General features: G+C 37.4%; 1 long non-coding RNA gene across 1 annotated transcript in view; it reads left to right on the forward strand.

Annotated features, from left to right (window-relative positions):
• Positions 1-17,384, forward strand: part of LOC128551710 (uncharacterized) — a 34,044-nt gene extending 16,660 nt beyond the window's left edge. The window contains exons 2-3 of the long non-coding RNA XR_008368869.1: positions 7,793-7,977; positions 17,232-17,384. This is a non-coding gene — a long non-coding RNA (uncharacterized LOC128551710). The remainder of the gene's footprint in view (positions 1-7,792; positions 7,978-17,231) is intronic.
• The last annotated feature ends 2,197 nt before the right edge of the window (positions 17,385-19,581 follow it).

Consider the following 19,581-nt stretch of genomic DNA (forward strand, 5'->3'; position numbering starts at 1 on the left):
AAACAGGGTCACGTGTGATCAAAAACTAGGTCAGTAGATCTAAAAATAGAAAAACCTTGTGACCTCTCTAGAGGCCATACTTTTCAGGAGATCTTCATGAAAATTGGTGAGAATGTTCACCTTGATGATATCTAGGTCAAGTTCAAAACTGGGACAAGTGCCTTTAAAAACTAGGTCATTAGGTCAAATAATAGAAAAACCTTGTGACCTCTCTAGAGGCCATATTTTTCAATGGATCTTCATGAAAATTGGTCAGAATTTATTATCTTGATGATATCTAGGTCAGGTTCAAAACTGGGTCACATGAGCTCAAAAAGTAGGTCACTATGTCAAATAATAGAAAAAACGACGTCATATTTAAAACTGGGAAATGTGGGGACAGGTAAATAATTCAGGACCATGATGGTCCTCTTGTTTAAAGTTTTATGCAAAGGGGATAATAAGGGGAAAAGGCATATTTTTGTTAATGTTTGCTTTAAAAACTTACTTTATTTTGAATGGTATTTCTTTCACAGACATTGCAGGATTCTTTAATTTGTAGGTCATGAATACTTTTCTTTAGAACTACATTTTGATAATTTAACAGATAAAGGAAATAAATTGGTACAATTACACCTTTCTTTCATGATATTTATTATTATGAAATTCAAAGCATAAAATTATAGAAATTCAAAGCATATATTTGTAAGACAGATTCCTGTCAGCAACAACTGAAGTATTTTTAATATAGAACAGTTTTGATAGAGCATTTCTGTCTTTGCAGTGAAAGTGTTTGTTTGAAAATCTTTGAAAAATTAAAATCTTAACATCTTTTGAAAACTGAAAATGCATTGAGCAAAATTATAGCTGAGTCCAGCACTGACATAAGCAAAGCAAATGTTCAGGTCTTCACTTCCCTAAATGTTACATCTTAGTCTGCTCACTTCAGCAATATTCATCAATGTGGTTCAGTTTGTACTATGAAATAGAGACCAACATTTCACTAATTTGTGCTTGTAAATTTAGAGCTAAAAATAAAAGTATGACTTTTAATAAAATTCTTGGATTGGCTTTGCTCATAAATTTTTGTTATAATAATTGGGGAATGTTTTTTTTTAAGTCCTATCAATTCAAGGTCAAGGTCACTGCATGTGCTATGGTGAGATCAAAGGCCACAAAGGCACCATTTTACCAAAGTAAAATGACCTGCAGGACACATCTTTCATTCATGTTGGTTCAGTATCAAGGTTATATAGTGAGATCAAAGGTCAAATAGGCAGGTTTTCATGTGCATTAGATATCTTTATATAGCTTAGCAACTGCACCAGTCAAGGTTGTACATTTTGGGGTCAAGTTTACACTTTGAAAGGTCAAGGTAAAGGTCATATAGGCAGTATTTCAGGTCTAATTTGTAGTTTTATGGAAATATTTTCAAATAACTTGGGAGACATGCATATTTCATAAGTTACAGAATTTGCTCTTCAAATTTAATGAAAAGTGTATGTGGTGAAAAATCACAGAAAAGGATTGAATTTAGCTTAAACATTATAGTTTGTCTTGATACAAGATAATATTATGATATGAGAATAACCATATTAGTGCAGATTTAAAATACTTTACAACATAAAGGAAATACATGAGAGGTCAATTTTGTATCAAACTGCGACAGCTTAAGTCTTTAAAATGAATATGCTTAAAAATTGGAAAAAATGTATAAGAACATCCTATGGAAACCCACTAGCATACTTGGTACAAATGAGAAGTTTTGAGAGGTAATGAAATGTGCTATACGTCTCATGCCCCCTTAGCATATTATGCATAAGCACTGGTTACTGTAAGTAGTTTTTCATATATTTTGTTGAATTTGAGTGAAATATCTTTTGATCACATGAATTATTGATTGTACTATTTTGAAAAAAGCTCTGTATTTAAAGACTGAAAGATAAGATCAATTTTCTTTATTCTACTCAGTTGCTTTTCTGTCAATGCAGCTTGTTCGCTGTGCTTGTATCTGCATTTAGCTAACTTTCCCGTCTTACTTCTTTTCCTATCCTGTTTCACTATGATATCCACCTAACTAGCTAGCTATCCCTTGGTGTTCCCCCATGAAGCTACTAGGGTATATATTTCTTCCAGCTAACTATCATATCCACCTAACTCTAGCCAGCTATCCCATGGTGTTCCCCCATGATGCTACTAGGGTATATATTTCTTCCTGCTAACTATCATATCCACCTAACTAGCTAGCTATCCCATGGTGTTCCCCCATGATGCTACTAGGGTATATATTTCTTCCTGCTAACTATCATACCCACCTAACTCTAGCCAGCTATCCCATGGTGTTCCCCCATGATGCTACTAGAGTATATGTCTTCAAACTAACTATAATAACCACAACTATTATATCCACATAACTCTAGCTAGCTATCCCATGGTGTCCCTCCATGATGCTAAACATGGTATATATTTCTTCCTTGTAACTACCATTAGGACCCATATTATATCCATCTAGCTCTCACATGTGCTGCCAGGTTGTATATTTCATCCACCAAGCTAGCCGAAGCTGCTACCAAGAGAGATGCTGCACACTGCCAGCCAGCCCATGTTTCTTCTAGTGAGCATTTAACATTCTTTGCTTCTTACAGCCTACCCTATATATTCCTATAAGCTCATCTATCCTATAGGGTCTTATTGGTAGTATATTTCATTATGGTCTATACGTTACATCTAACTAGCTCTCCTGTGTGCTACCAGGCTGTATATTTCATCCATCAGGCTAGCCAAACCTGCAACCTTGTATGGTTGTATACAGCAAGCTAGTTTTCTTTTCTTCTTACAGGCTGTATAACTTCCAGTCTTCTACCTGTTGCTCTTGACCGAAGTCTTTCAGTATTTAACAAGTTCTGATTGCATAATTGTTTAAACTGGAAGATTATAAGTTAGTCGTTATGGAAATTTGTGACCTATTAAGTTAATATTAAAGTAACACAATTTAAGCCTACCACAGAAAGTAATTCAAAACAATTAAGCTTGTATGATTTTTCCATGTTTGATAGGATCCCTTTTTTTTAGTAAATGTAAGAAAGCAAAAATAGAAGCTTTTAAAATTTGCATCATAACTGGTTGTTTTCTAAAACTTGTATGAGAGCATTATTTTCAGTTATTTTAATAATGAAACTTTACAAGTGATTATATTATAGGGTTATAAAAATAGATGATAGCATCAAATCCCATAACCCTGACATTCATTTTAGCCAAATTATGCCCCCCCCCCCCTTTTTTTTTTTGGACTAAGTAAATCCTGGTTTAAGTTTTGCATTCAACTCTGTAGGTATTTTAAAAATTAGGGTAATATTCCTGATTCAATTAGTAGAGCAATATTCCTGATTCAATTAGTAGAGCATTAATGTCTAAGGGACATCTCTTGTTCTTTGATCTCTTGCATACTGGATATTTCTAGGTCATTTCTGATAATTTGCTAGTTAGGACCAGTTTTCTAGAGTTATGGCCCTTGAATAAATCAAAATTGCAAAATTTAAATCTATTAAGAAGAGTATTATAGAAAATATAAATTAATTTGAAGGGTATATATTGTGACTTCTACACTCTTGGTATCTCTGGCATTGTTAGACAAGGTTCACTTAAGTGAAGTGTTGGTTGCTATTTCATAGTATTTGTACTATTCTCAGTGGCTGATGTTTAAAAGCAAGCAAGGCATGAACTTCAGTTGATTCATTTTGGTTAATGGTGCATTTCATTTAAACAGGGTTCATTGATACTGACTAGGTTACCGGGGTTACTAGGCCAAGAAAAAAATTAGTAAGATAGAAAGTTGCTGTATCAAGGCTTTAATTGTTAATAGTTTCCTTTATGAATCAAATTTACTGAAATGAATTGTTTTTAAATTCATTGGCATTTGCAATGTCTGTTTGAGGAATAATTTTTTATGGTAAATTGGCTAGGTTTAAAATTGATATAATATGGAAAGTTAAGTGGCAAGGTGCATGAGATGAATGGATGCAAGGTTTGATCTTAACTTTCTTCAACATTTAATCCTATAGCCACTTTTTTGTAAAGCCAATCAAAATTTTAAGATATTTGTAATTAGATAATATATTAGATAATATAAAGTATTAACCTTGGTTACACTCTAGTTATATTACCTTTTAGATGTGAAGCATGGTCAGGCAATCTAGCACTATTGTGACCCACTTAGGTTTTGTAAATTTAATCAGAAGTTTTAAGCAATTTTGGTGTAAGTTTCAGTTTGAATAATTATGTCTCCCCCAGGAGACATATTGTTTTTGCCCTGTCTGTCCGTCCGTCCATCCGTCCGTCCGTCCGTACGTCACACTTCATTTCCGAGCAATAACTGGAGAACCATTTGACCTAGAACCTTCAAACTTTATAGGGTTGTAGGGCTGCTGGAGTAGACGACCCCTATTGATTTTGGGGTCACTCCGTCAAAGGTCGAGGTCACAGGGGCCTGAACATTGAAAACCATTTCCGATCAATAACTAGAGAACCACTTGACCCAGAATGTTGAAACTTCATAGGATGATTGGTCATGAAGAGTAGATGACCCCTATTGATTTTGGGGTCACTCCATCAAAGGTCAAGGTCACAGGGGCCTGAACATTGAAAACCATTTCCGATCAATAACTAGAGAACCACTTGACCCAGAATGTTGAAACTTCATAGGATGATTGGTCATGAAGAGTAGATGACCCCTATTGATTTTGGGGTCACTCTTTGAAAGGTCAAGGTCACAGGGGCCTGAACATGGAAAACCATTTCTGGTCAATAACTAGAGAACCACTTGACCCAGAATGTTGAAACTTCATATGATGATTGTACATGCAAAGTAGATGACCCCTATCGATTTTGGGGTCACTCCATTAAAGGTCAAGGTCACAGGGGCCTGAACATTGAAAACCATTTCCGGTCAGTAACTTGAGAACCACTTGACCCAGAATGTTGAAACTTAATAGGATGATTGGTCATGCAGAGTAGATGACCCCTAACGAATTTGGGGTCACTCTGTGAAAGGTCAAGGTCACAGGGGCCTGAACATTGAAAACCATTTCCGGTCAGTAACTTGAGAACCACTTGACCCAGAATGATGAAACTTCATAGGATGATTGGTCATGCAGAGTAGATGACCCCTAACGATTTTGGGATCACTCTGTTAAAGGTCAAGGCCACAGGGGCCTGAACATGGAAAACCATTTCCAATCAATAACTTGAGAACCTCTCGACCCAGAATGTTGAAACTTCATAGGATGATTGTTAATGCAGATTAAATGACCCCTATTGTTTTTGGGGTCACTCCATTAAAGGTCAAGGTCACAGGGGCCTCAACATTGATAACCAGTTCCGATCAATAACTTGAGAACCACTTGACCCAGAATGTTGAAACTTCATAGGGTGATTGAACATGCAGAGTAGATGACCCCTATTGATTTTGGGGTCAGTCAATTAAAGGTCAAGGTCACAGTGGCCTGTTCATGTAAAATCATTTTTTGGAAATAACTTGAGAACCACTTGACCTACAATGTTGAAACTTAATAGGATGATTGGACATGCAGAGTAGATGACCCCTATTTATTTTGAGGTCACTTGATCAAAGGTCAAGGTCACAGGAGCCTGAACAGTGACTTGAGAACCACTAGGCCAAGAGTGTTGAAATTTAGCGGGATGACTGGACATGCCTAGTAGATGATCCCTATTGCAGCCAACCATCAGTGTCTCTTTGACTTTCGCTCCTGACCCCTATTGACTTCTTGCCTATAGGACTTTGCATTTGGGGAGACATGCGCTTTTTTACAAAAGCATTTTCTAGTTTTAAACTTGATGTTGCATTTAGTTATAGTTTAATAGGGTAAGGACTTTTTATATGCCTGAAGGGACGTATTATGTTATGACACCGGTGTCCGTCTGTCCATCCGTCCGTTAGCAATTTCATGTCCACTCTGTAACTCTTGAACCCCTTGAAGGATTTCAAAGAAACTTGACACTGTAACTCTTGAACCCCTTGAAGGATTTCAAAGCAACTTGACACAAATGTTCACCACACGGAGAAGACATGCAGAGCGCTTGTTTTGGATGACTAGCTTCAAGGTCAAGGTCACACTTATGGGTCAAAGGTCATATGAGTGTGTTTCGTGTCCGCTCTGTAACTCTTTTAACTGCTTGAAGAATTTCAAAGAAACTTAGCACAAATGTTCACCACACTGAGACGACGTGCAGAGCGCTTGTTTCGGATGACTAGCTTCAAGGTCAAGGTCACACTTAGGAGTGAAAGGTCATATATGACTTTGCTGTGTCCGCTCTGTAACTCTTGAACTGCTTGAAGGATTTCAAAGAAACTTGGCACAAATGTTCACCACACTGAGGCAACATGCAGAGCGCATGTTTTGGATGACTCGCTTCAAGGTCACACTTAGGGGTCAAAGATCATATATGACTTTGCTTTGTGTATATTGCTCTGCATTGCAGTGCTCTTATTTTTATTTGGCAAATCCCTTTTTTGTTCTCTTACAATATATTTTTTTTGTATTACTTCCCTTTTTTATTACTATAAATGGCTTATTTTGAAACTTTTTTATTATTGGCCGTAGAGAAAAACCGAGACTACTTTTCTGTGGTACAACATGGATGGTACATCCAATTTTTAGATGTATTTTGACATAACTTACCTGGTAAGAATTTTTTTGTGGAATTAGAATTTTATTTGGAATTTCTTCTTTTTGTTGTTCCTGTCCTTTGGGCTTCAACAGTCAAGTTCTTTAAATTTTGCTCCCATCCTCTGGTGTAACCCTTCGGGCGTATATTGCCCTGCTTGGCGGCGCTCTTGTTTTTACTTTTAAGACAGTAGGAGTGAGCTTTTTTCCTTTTGTTTTATTTTTCTGCCAATCTTCCATACTGCTGAGGAGGAGATGCTGCTTCAGAAGATTGGCAGAGTTGCATTTTGTTACAGCTGCCAAGGCCTGACAGATCCCTTTACTATTGATCAAGACATACTAGCGTGACCATCGAGGACAATCCGGTGCCTATATGTCCGCAAGATTTTGGCGTTGGAGTAACTTGTTCTACAATTCTGTACCGGCAGTGTTTAGATGAAGGTTATTCCTGTGTTTTGAGAAATGGGAATCAGGGATTGTGAGGATTTTAATTTCTTTCAGGTACACAGCCTGCCAGTGACAACTGACTGTATGTCCCGTCCATACATACAGTCGGCAGGATATTCTTTCAGCATTAAGACCTGCCTAGGACAACCTTTATGAAGTGGGCAGGATTTCATCTTTTTCAGGTCCAAGGTCTGCCTAAGACTGCAGAAGATACAAAAGAAGCAGAATATTTCTTTCCCTTAACTGTTGATCAAGACTGCTATCGTGACTATCGAGGACCCGGTGCCTATATGTCCGCAAGATATAAGCGTGTGGGGGTGACTGATCTGCAATCCTTGCCGGCGGGTTACTAGATGATAGTTGTTCCTTTGTTGAGTGAGACGGAAATCAGGGATTACAAGGATTTCTTATTCATTTCAGGTCAGTACCCTGCCTATGTCTTCTAATGCATGTTTTACTTGGACAGAACATACATTGGGCAGGTTTTGTATTTTTTTCAGGTTCAAGGCCTGCCAGGACCGGGCAGGATTTTCTCTCTTTCAGATTTCTATGAATGTTTGCCTTCCTCTACCAGGACAGGCCAGTATGTCAGAATTGTTTTCATGTAGCTCACTTCTGCAATATTGAATTCTTTCAAATAATTTTGCATTTTTTTCTTCCTGTTTCGGCTTATTTAATTTCAGGCTTGAGAGCAGAGACTTTCATTATTTCCATGCATGGAAACTGAAATGGTAACGGTCCTTGTGTAAAGATCTAGACACTTTGTTCCCAAGGTGATGTGAAATGGTGCGAAGTGTTGTGTATGTTTTTTGCCTTCACTCTACTAAACCACTACTGCATGGATCTTCAGTATCTTCAATTAGTACCGGTAAGTATATCTTTAAATTGACTGAATTCAACAATTTTTAATCCCCTGCCACAAGTGGTGGGGGGTTATAGGAATGGTCTCCGTCCGTCTGTCTGTAACACTTTCGTGTCCACTCCATATCTCCTAAACCCCTTGAAGGATTTTCATGAAACTTGGGTCAAATGATCACCTCATCAAGACAATGTGCAGAACTCATGAGTATATCTTCTTTAAATTGACTGAATTCAACAATTTTTAATCCCCTGCCACAAGTGGTGGGGGGTTATAGGAATGGTCTCCTTCCGTCTGTCCGTAACACTTTCGTGTCTGCTCTGTATCTCCTAAACCCCTTCAAGGAATTTCATAAAACTTTGGTCAAATGATCACCTTATCAAAACGATGTGCAGAATTTACGAGTCAGCTATGCCGGCTCAAGGTCAAGGTCACAGTTTAGGGTCAAAGGTTTGAGCCTTCCATTTTGTGTCCACTTTATATTTCCTAAATCCCTGGAAGGATTTTTATCAAACTTGGGTCAAATGATCACCTCATCAAGAGCTCATAATTTTTTCAGCCATGTCAACTCAAGATCAAGGTCACAACTCAAGGTCAAAGGTTTGAGCTCTGTATCTCCTAAACCCCTTGAAGAATTTTCATGAAACTTGGGTCAAATGATCACCTCATCAAGACGTTTAGAATTCATGAGTCAGCCATATCAATTCAAGGTCAAGGTCACAGCTAAAGTCAAAGGTTTTCACTATCCATAACAGTGGCGGGGGATTTAGCTGTCTTTCAGACTGCCTTGTCTAAAATGGATTTGTCCATCATTCAATTTGGGCAATACCATTTATTAGTCCCCTACTGGCTGAAAACCAGTTTTGGGGACTATAGGAATATGCTTTTCTGTCCGTCCGTCCGCAATTTTGTGTTCGGTCCCTAACTCTGTCATCCATGAAGGAATTTTAATATTACTTGCCACAAATGTTCCCCATGATAAGACAACCTGTCATGTGCAAAACCAGGACCCTTGGCTTAAAGTTCAAGGTCATAATTGGAGGTCAAAGGTCAACACGGCTTTTTTCCTGTCCGACCATAACTCTGCCATCCATGAAGGGATTTTAATATTACTTGGCACCAATATACCTCATAATAAAATGATGTGTCACGCACAACTTTCAGACCCCTAGCTCAAAGGTCAAGGTCACACTTGGCAGTCAGATGTTAACATGGCATGAACAGAGTCTGTTTCCTGTCCGGTCCATAACTTTGTCATTCATTAAGGTATTTTAATATCACTTGGCACAAATGTTTCCCATGATGAGACAACTTGTCGTGTGGAAATCCCGGACCCCTGGCTCAAAGGTCAAGGTCACAATTGGAGGTCAAAGGTCAACAGGGCTTTTTTCCTGTCCGGTGTATAACTTTGTCATGCCAAACAGGATTTGAATATTACTTGGCCACTATGAGACGGAGTGCCTTGCGCAAGAACCTGATCCCTAGGTCAAAGGTCAAGGTCACACATAGAGGCCAAAGTTCAGATACAAGAATGACTGTCTGGAACATTTCTTCTTTTTAGCTCACCTGTCACAAAGTGACAAGGTGAGCTTTTGTGATCGCGCGGTGTCCGTCGTCCGTGCGTCCGTAAACTTTTCCATGTGACATCTCTAGAGGTCACATTTTTCATGGGATCTTTATGAAAATGGGTCAGAATGTTCATCTTGGTAAATTCTAGGTCAAGTTCAAAACTGGGTCACGTGCCATCAAAAGCTAGGTCAGTAAGTCTAAAAATAGAAAAACCTTGTGACCTCTCTAGAGGCCATAATTTTCAATGGATCTTCATGAAAATTGGTCAGAATGTTCACCTTGATGATATCTAGGTCAAGTTCGAAACTGGGTCACGTGGGGTCAAAAACTAGGTCAGTAGGTCTAAAAATAGAAAAACCTTGTGACTTCTCTAGAGGCCATATTTTTCATGAGATCTTCATGAGTATTGGTCAGAATGTTCACCTTGATGATATCTAGGTCAAGTTCGAAACTGGGTCACGTGGGGTCAAAAACTAGGTCATTAGGTCTAAAAATAGAAAAACCTTGTGACCTCTCTAGAAGCCATATTTCTCAATGGATCTTCATGAAAATTGGTCAGAATGTTCACCTTGATGAAATCTAGGTCAAGTTCGAAACTGGGTCACATGGGGTTAAAAACTAGGTCAGTAGATCTAAAAATAGAAAAACCTTGTGACCTCTCTAGAGGCCATATTTTTCATGAGATCTTCATGAATATTAGTCAGAATGTTCACCTTGATAATATCTAGGTCAAGTTCGAAACTGGGTCATGTGGGGTCAAAAACTAGGTCAGTAGGTCTAAAAATAGAAAAACCTTGTGACCTCTCTAGAGGCCATATTTCTCAATGGATCTTCATGAAAATTGGTCAGAATGTTCACCTTGATGATATCTAGTTAAAGTTCGAAACTGGGTCACGTGCGGTCAAAAACTAGGTCAGTAGGTCTAAAAATAGAAAAACCTTGTGACCTCTCTAGAGGCCATATTTTTCAATGGATCTTCATGAAAATTAGTCAGAATGTTTACCTTGATGATATCTAAGTCAGGTTCGAAACTGGATCACGTGGGGTTAAAAACTAGGTCAGTAGATCTAAAAATAGAAAAACCTTGTGACCTCTCTAGAGGCCATATTTTTCTTGAGATCTTCATGAATATTGGTGAGAATGTTCACCTTGATGATATCTAGGTCAAGTTTGAAACTGGGTCACGTGGGGTCAAAAACTAGGTCAGTAGGTCTAAAAATAGAAAAACCTTGTGACCTCTCTAGAGGCCATATTTCTCAATGGATCTTCATGAAAATTGGTGAGAATGTTCAGCTTGATGATATCTAGGTCAGGTTCGTAACTGGGTCACGTGCGGTCAAAAATTAGGTCAGTAGGTCGAAAAATAGAAAACCCTGTGACCTCTCTAGAGGCCATATTTTTCACGAGATCTTCATGAAAATTGGTGAGAATGTTGACCTTGATGATATCTAGGTCAAGTTTAAAAGTGGGTCACGTGCCTTCAAAAACTAGGTCATTAGGTCAAATAATAGAAAAACCTTGTGACCTCTCTAGAGGCCATATTTTTCAATGGATCTTCATGAAAATTGGTCAGAATTTTTTATCTTGATGATATCTAGGTCACATGTGCTCAAAAACTAGGTCACTATGTCAAATAATAGAAATAACGACGTCATACTCAGTTCAACACTGGGTCATGTGGGGATAGGTGAGCGATTCAGGACCATCATGGTCCTCTTGTTTTTTTAAGATACAGCCTTGAAATTTTGATGACATGTACAGTTTTGCACACCAATCTTAAAACTGACTTTCAGTGACCATGAATATGACCTATTGACCTACTTTCTTGTTTTTAAAGCATTAACAAAGAAATTTGTTCAAGCAAGCAATTTAACTCAGGTGAGCGATATAGGGCCATCATGGCCCTCTTGTTTACCAAAACATACCAGTTTTACCCAATTTATGTCGTGCACATTGGACAGCCTCACAAATGAATCAGTTATGTCACAATGTGAATGTTAATATTGGGAAAAAAGTTAAATAATTTCTTTTACATTTTGATATAGTGGAGAACATGTCATTATGGTTTACAATGTACGAAATTCAGATTTGAATCTTCTTGCCCGTTCGGGCTACCAGATAGGAAATTTTCCAAGCCCGACACCAATTTCACTGGCCCGAACTTTAACAACATAAAATACTTAAAATACTTAAAATACTTAATTTCTGCACCGTATAACATTTTGTTTCACAGACATTATGCATGTTTGAAGGAATGAAAAAGACATACATGTTTGCCATGTTTTTGAACAATTTTAACTCTGAATAGTCCAATCCAGATCAGCATCGCCAGAGTCAAAATCATCGGACACTCATTGCCAAACGAAATCTAACCTCTAACGCCCGATTATTCAGGATCCGCACTCGCCAATTACTGCTACTCGGACTGTTGACAATTTGCAAGATGTCAAAATGAGTGCTGAATACACACACACATGTATGTTCACTTACAGATAGCATAATTTAAGCTCCGCCTACTTCATGTACTTGTGAGGTTTTCGTGAGAAGTGTGAAAGCTAATCAGATTATCCGTTACACTAGAGGTGATTGTTTTCAGCCAATTAGCGCTGCGGTTACGTCTTTGACACTTTGCGTTTGATTGTCAACATGTTCGAGTGCAAAAAAAAAACAGCAATAATTCCTCAGTCTGGACTATGCGTGATGCCTTTTTGAACAATAAGCTTTTATTAATGGAAATCATATGAAATCACGATGCTCTACTTGTTCTACTCGTTCAATTAACATGCTTTTTATGCCCTCGAAGGGAGGCATATAGATTTTGAACCGTCTGTCGGTCTGTCAGTCTGTCCGCAATTTTCATGTCCGGTCCATATCTTTGTCATCGATGGATGGATTTTCAAATAACTTGGCATGAATGTGTACCACAGTAAGAGGACATGTCGCGCGCAAGACCCAGTCCGTAGCTCAAAGGTCAAGGTCACACTTAGACGTTAAAGGATAGTGCATTGATGGGCGTGTCCGGTCCATATCTTTGTCATCCATGGATGGATTTTCAAATAATTTGGCATGAATGTGTACCACAGTAAGACGACGTGTCGTGCGCAAGACCCAGGTCCGTAGCTCAAAGGTCAAGGTCACACTTAGATGTTAAAGGATAGTGCATTGATGGGCGTGTCCGGTCCATATCTTTGTCATCGATGGATGGATTTTCAAATAACTTGGCATGAATATGTACCACAGTAAGACGATGTGTCACGCGCAAGACCCAGGTCCGTAGCTCAAAGGTCAAGGTCACACTTAGGTCATTTTTCATGATAGTGCATTGATGGGCGTGTCTGGTCCATATCTTTGTCATTCATGCATGGATTTTAAAATAACTACGCATGAATGTGTGGCACAGTAAGACGACGTGTCACGCGCAAGACCCAGCTCTGTAGGTCAAAGGTCCTAAACTCTAACATCGGCCATAACTATTCATTTAAAGTGCCATTGGGGGCATGTGTCATCCTATGGAGACAGCTCTTGTTTTAAATCAAATTTGGAAAGTTCGGTAGCCTGGTTGGGCTTGTATCTGCGGAAAATCGGTAGCCCGAGCTGAAATTTGGTAGCCATAGGCTGTCAGACTACCGCGAATTTCGAACACTGGATTTAGTAGGTGTTAATATTATTATGTTTTAGTAGGTATTAATATAATTATTATATTTTAGTAGGTATTAATATAATTCTGTATCTTTATTGCTGTATATTTTGGAAAAAAGAAATCTGAACATTTTTATGCTCCCCGAAGGGCGAGCATATAGTTGTCGCTTTGTCTCTCTGTCAGTCACACATTTGTCCTGAGTATAAGTTGAAAAGTATTAATGGCATTTGATTGAAACTTCACATTATCATAGAGGCCATTGAGACAAAGTGAAATGTCAAAAGAATCATAACTCTACCTTACCTAGTTTTTGAATTATCTCCCTTTATTATACAAAATAAGGCTTGTCCAGAGCATTACTTGAAAAGTATTAATGGCATTTCATTGAAACTTCACAAAATGATAGAGGCCATTGACAGGAAGTGCAGTGTCAAAGAACCATAACTCTACTTTACCTAGTTTTTGAATTATCTCCCTTTATTATACAAATAAGGCTTGTCCGGAGCATTACTTGAAAAGTATTAATGGCATTTCATTGAAACTTCACAAAATGATAGAGGCCATTGACGGGAAGTGCAGTGTCAAAAAACCATATCTCTGCCTTACCTAGTTTTTAGCTCACCTGAGCCAAAGGCTGATGGTGAGCTATTGTGACCGCTCGATGTCCGGCGTCCGTCGTGCATCATCCGTCTGTCAACATTTCCTAAAAAAATCTTCTTCTTGAAAACCACTGGGCAGAATTACACCAAACTTCACAGGAATGATCCTTGGATGGCCCCCTTTCAAAATTGTTCAAAGAATTGAATTCCATGCAGAACGCTGGTTGCCATGGCAACCAAAAGGAAAAACTTCAAAAATCTTCTTGTCCAAAACCACAGGGCCTAGGGCTTTGATATTTGGTGTGTAGTATCATCTTGTGGGCCTCTACCAGAATTATTCAGATTATCCCCCTAGGGTCAAATATGGCCCCGCCCCGGGGGTCACATGGTTTATATAGACTTATATAGGGAAAACTTTGAAAATCTTGGTAGAGGACTACTAGATGATGCTACATACCAAATATCTGTCAACATTTCCTAAAAACATCTTCTTGAAAACCACTGGGCAGAATTACACCAAACTTCACAGGAATGATCCTTGGATGGCCCCCTTTCAAAATTGTTCAAAGAATTGAATTCCATGCAGAACGCTGGTTGCCATGGCAACCGAAAGGAAAAACTTCAAAAATCTTCTTGTCCAAAACCACAGGGCCTAGGGCTTTGATATTTGTTGTGTAGTATCATCTTGTGGGCCTCTACCAGAATTATTCAAATTATCCCCCTAGGGTCAAATATGGCCCCGCCCCGGGGGTCACATGGTTTATATAGACTTATATAGGGAAAACTTTGAAAATCTTCTTGTACAAAACCACATGGTCTAGGGCTTTGATATTTGGTATGTAGCATCATCTAGTAGTCCTCTACCAAGATTGTTCAAATTACCCCCCTAGGGTCAAATATGGCCCTGCCCCGGCGGTCACATGGTTTATATAGAGTTATATAGGGAAAACTTTGAAAATCTTCTTGTACAAAACCACATGGCCTAGGGCTTTGATATTTGGTATGTAGCATCATCTAGTGATCCTCTACCAAAATTATTCAAATTATCCCTGTAGGGTCAAATATGGCCCCGTCCCGGGGGTCCCAAATTTTACATAGACTTATATAGGAAAAAAAGTTTAAAAATCTTCTTGTCTGAAACCACAACACTTAGACCTTTGATATTTGGTTTGTAGCATTGTCTTAAGGTCCTCTACCAAGATTTTCAAATTATGCCCCTAGGGTCAAATATGGCCCTGCCCCGGGGGTCACATGGTTTATATAGAGTTATATAGGGAAAACTTTGAAAATCTTCTTGTACAAAACCACATGGCCTAGGGCTTTGATATTTGGTATGTAGCATCATCTTGTGGGCCTCTACCAAGAATATCAAATATGGCCCTGCCCCGGGGGTCCCAAGTTTTACATAGACTTATATAGGAAAAAAAGTTTTTAAAATTTTCTTGTCTAAAACCACAACTCTTAGACCTTTGATATTTGGTTTGTAGCATTGTCTTACGGTCCTCAACCAAAATTGTTCAAATTGTACCCCTGGGGTGAAAAGAGGCCCTGCCCTGGGGGTCCCAAGTTTCATATAGACTTGTATAGGAAAAAGCTTTAAAAATCTTCTTGTCAGAAACCATATGACCTAGGCTTTTGATATTTGGTATGATGCATTGTCTAGTAGTCCTCCATCAAAATTGTTCAAATTATGCCCCTGGGGTTAAAAGAGGTCATCCCCCTGGGGTCACTTAGTTATTATGTGAGTTATATAGGAAAAATACTTAAAAAGTCATCTGATCCTATTTCCAAGACTATTTAATTATAATTACCTGATGACCCCCAAGTAATATGATGTCACTTGATTGTGACCTTGACCTACTGACCTACTTTCTTCTTTTTAAAACACAGCCTTGAAATATTGATGAATTACACAGTTTTGCACACAAAAAGTAAAACTGAATTTCATTGACCATGAATGTGACCCACTGACTTTCTTAATATTTTATCATCAGTTTGACATTTGAAACATGTAGCTCATATTACTCAGGTGAGCGATCCAGGGTCATCATGACCCTCTTGTTTCATGGAGGGATTTTGATGTAACTTGGCATAAATGTTCACTAACATGAGATGGATTGTTGTGCCCAAGATTCAGGTCCCTAGGTCTAAGGTCAAGGTCACACTTAGAGGTCAAATGCCACATTCAAGAATGACTTTGTTCGAAGCATTTCTTCTTCATGCATGGAGGGATTTTGATGTAACTTGGTGCAATTGTACATCATCATGAGACAGAGAATCATGTGCAGGTCCCTTCTTTAGAATTACTGGCTTTTGTTGTTACTATAAATAGCTTATAATGTAACTTTTTCATTTCTAGTCATAGGGAAAAATCGAGACCACTTTTCTATAGTACAACATGTATGTTACATCCAATTTTGAGGTGTAGTATTTTGACCTATCTCTACCTCAGGTAAGGATTTTTGTGTGGACTTAGATTTTTTTTATGCCCCCGGCATCTACTGATGGGGGAGGCATATAGTGATTGTCCTGTCCGTCCGTTCGTCCATTTGTTCGTTTGTTCGTCCATCCGTACGAGGTTAACCAAATGGGACCGTTTCATCTAGCATCAATACCCCTTACTAGAATGACTTGATACTAATGCAGATGTAACCTGTGACCATTCCTCATGTTCACACATCACCTGACCTCAGTTTAACCTTGACCTTGAAGTTGACCTCGTTTTGGACTGGTTGCTTTGTATCGACAAGGATGCCACCGGGGGCATCAAGCATTTATTGAACGCAGCTTCTTGTTTTGGATTTTTTTTTAGGATTAACTTTCCTTAGTTGCTACTATAAATAACTTATTGTAACTTTTTTATAATTGACCTAAGGGAAAAACAAAGATCACTTTTTTTGTGGTACAGCATTATGTTACTTTCAAATTTCAGGAGTATTTTAAGGTAATTCTCTGCCTGGTAAGGAGTTTTTTTTGTGGATTCAGAAAAACAAAAGAATTACACTAATTACTACACAACCAAAGAATTAAAATTCCATTTGCAAATAGAGGTTCTAGTGTAAAGAAATTTGCTATGACGGGTGTACATTGTGACATTCTGGCACTCTTGTTTTTTTCTTTTTTTTAACTATAGGTAACTTATCTTATACCTTTTTGACAATAGGTTTTGTCGTGTTGAGCGACCTGTGAAGTTTACACTTTTCTCTGTTTTATACATACAGATTTTAATCCAAGTGTTTTGTTATAACATATTGTATATGTAGTACAATATTGTTTATACATTATTGACAGATATTAGTTCATTATGTTATACTGCAGTAGAGAAAATTAGTTGCCTTCCAGTAGGGGACTTGTATTGCATGGCAATACTTCATTCACTTGTTTAAATAATAAATATTAAATTCTTTTATTGTATCTGAGGTTAAATGATTCTTTTTGTATGATGTATCTTGTAGGAACTGTGATGACACTGAGGAAATATTCTACAATCTTCACCATGGTTACGGTTGAATAGGGATTCCCACATAGCAATTGCTGTACAGTGTAATGCCAGCATGTATGTTTTTCTAAGAAAGCAACAGTGTGTCAAGGTGGAAGCTGTGTATCTGGACAAGTAAGGTTTTTTTTGAGAATTTCATGACTTTGGCTTGATTTTATGTTTACAATACAGATTCTCTAAAACAGTTTGATACTGCTTGAGTGGCAACCACTCAAATTTAAAAACAATGCCTTTGTTATTGCCATTCTTTACTTCCTGCCAGTGTATCTGTAGGCATCCTGTGAATTTGTTATTACATTTAATAGTGTAGAATTTTAAGCAGCCTTTAGGAACTTTGTGTCAACTTCCAGCAAAATCTTAAGCAAAAGTATAGCTGTTTGAAAATTTTGACAAAGTCCTGCATTATCACATAGAAATTTTAGTGAAGGTTTTATATGGGACGTTGAAGCAGGTTTGTCACTTTCAGCTATTAATGTACTGAATGACGTGATTTTGTTAAAATTGAATGTGAATAGGAGTCAGTAAAAGGATAGGTTTATTTATCTTGGCTATAGCAATACACAATAGGATTCTCTGTAAAATACAAGGATTTTCAGAGTTACTGCCCTTGAATTACTGAATGTTCAGAAAATTGTGTATGCACTTAATACAACTTTTATATTTTCTTTGATATTGGTCTTACTTATTTCTGCAAAAATGTAGGTCAAGATTGATAAAAATGCCAGTTTAGAGAAGTTACTTCAGAGTTATGTTCCTTGAATTTATAAACAATATAACTCCAGAGCAGAACTCTAAGAGTTACTGCATTGATCAGCAGTGTTGATAAATTAATACAAAGAAGGATGTTCTGAAGTCCAAATTGATGTGCTATATGTTGTTACTGGCACTATGTTACTGAATGTACAGATATGATCTGGTTAGGCCTTGAGAATATAATCATGGAGAATTCCATCTTGGTAACTCCAGAAAGGTCTATATTATCTTTCACCAAGTACTGAATCCAAGCTTGCTTTGCTTAATCTACAAACTTTTTTTTTTTTGAGCTTTTCTTTCATAAATGCTTTAAAAACATTTTTGCAGTCATTTATTTCTCTGATCTTTGACAAGGAACATTCAGTTGAGAAGGTGGCATGCATTCCTCCCTTGCACTGTACACCTCCTTCCCTTACACTGCACTTTGCATGTTTGCTGCTTTCTCAGTAGAAATTTCAAGTTGAAGTGTTGGAGAAATAAGTATGCCTAAATTGGGAGGGAAAATTGGTCTAGTTTCTCATAATTATTTTAAGTTAACAAGCAAAGTTTTAGTATGTGGTGTTTATCAATCCATTATCTGCTATCTGGAGGTATACTGGTGTCACTTGGCTCTAACCAGTAGTCGTTAGGGAAGCGTCACGCACTTAGCCACAAGGTCACTAGGTCATCATCTGCCATTCATTTCATTTAAGATCATCATGAAAGTAATCTTACTTTCTCTTATTTAATGTAGAACAGACAAAATGGAAAGTTCCATGAAATTCATATATTTAATGCTCAAAACTGCCATTCAATGTTCTGGTTATTTGTAGTTAATGACAGAATATGGCAAAGAGGTAAATAAACTGACTCCTCTTTCATTGTAAAATAACCATCATCAGTGCAGGTAAATGTATGACTGCATTAAGAAGTAAACATAAACTAACAATTCCTAGTCATTGTATTACAAATCAGAATACTGGAATTATATTATTGTCCAAAATAGAAAAACATTCTGTTATATTTTAGCTAGAATTAATCGCTCTGTTTTTCAAGATGATTAATCATTGTTCAAGCATTTTTATAATGAATCATTTAATGAATTCATGTCTGATCCAAATATACTGGCTGCTCTTTTTCAAATACTTGAATGATTAAGGTACTGGCTATTCCTTATTGTTAAATGTTTTTATGACTGATTAAGGCAGAAAAAGAGATTTAGGAAAATTACCAGTTAAGCTTACCTTTTATTGTTACGAACTTTGTCATTAGGTACTGGTTACATTTGTAAGAATTAATTTTATACGAACTAACTAAATGGTTACCCTTTATTGTTACGAACTTTGTTAATCAACTTAATAGGTACTGGCTACATTTTATAAGAATTAATTAAATGGTTACCCTTTATTGTTACGAACTTTGTCATTAGGTACTGGCTACATTTTAAGTATTAACTTGATGGTTACCCTTTATTGTTATAAACTTTGTCTTTAGGTACTGGCTACATTTTGTAAGAATTAACTTAATTATTATTGCAGAAATGTTTGGCTACTGAACTTCTATTATAGTATTAT

Source organism: Mercenaria mercenaria, unplaced genomic scaffold (genome assembly GCF_021730395.1).
Source record: "Mercenaria mercenaria strain notata unplaced genomic scaffold, MADL_Memer_1 contig_1580, whole genome shotgun sequence".
Classification (NCBI taxonomy): Eukaryota; Metazoa; Mollusca; class Bivalvia; order Venerida; family Veneridae; genus Mercenaria; species Mercenaria mercenaria.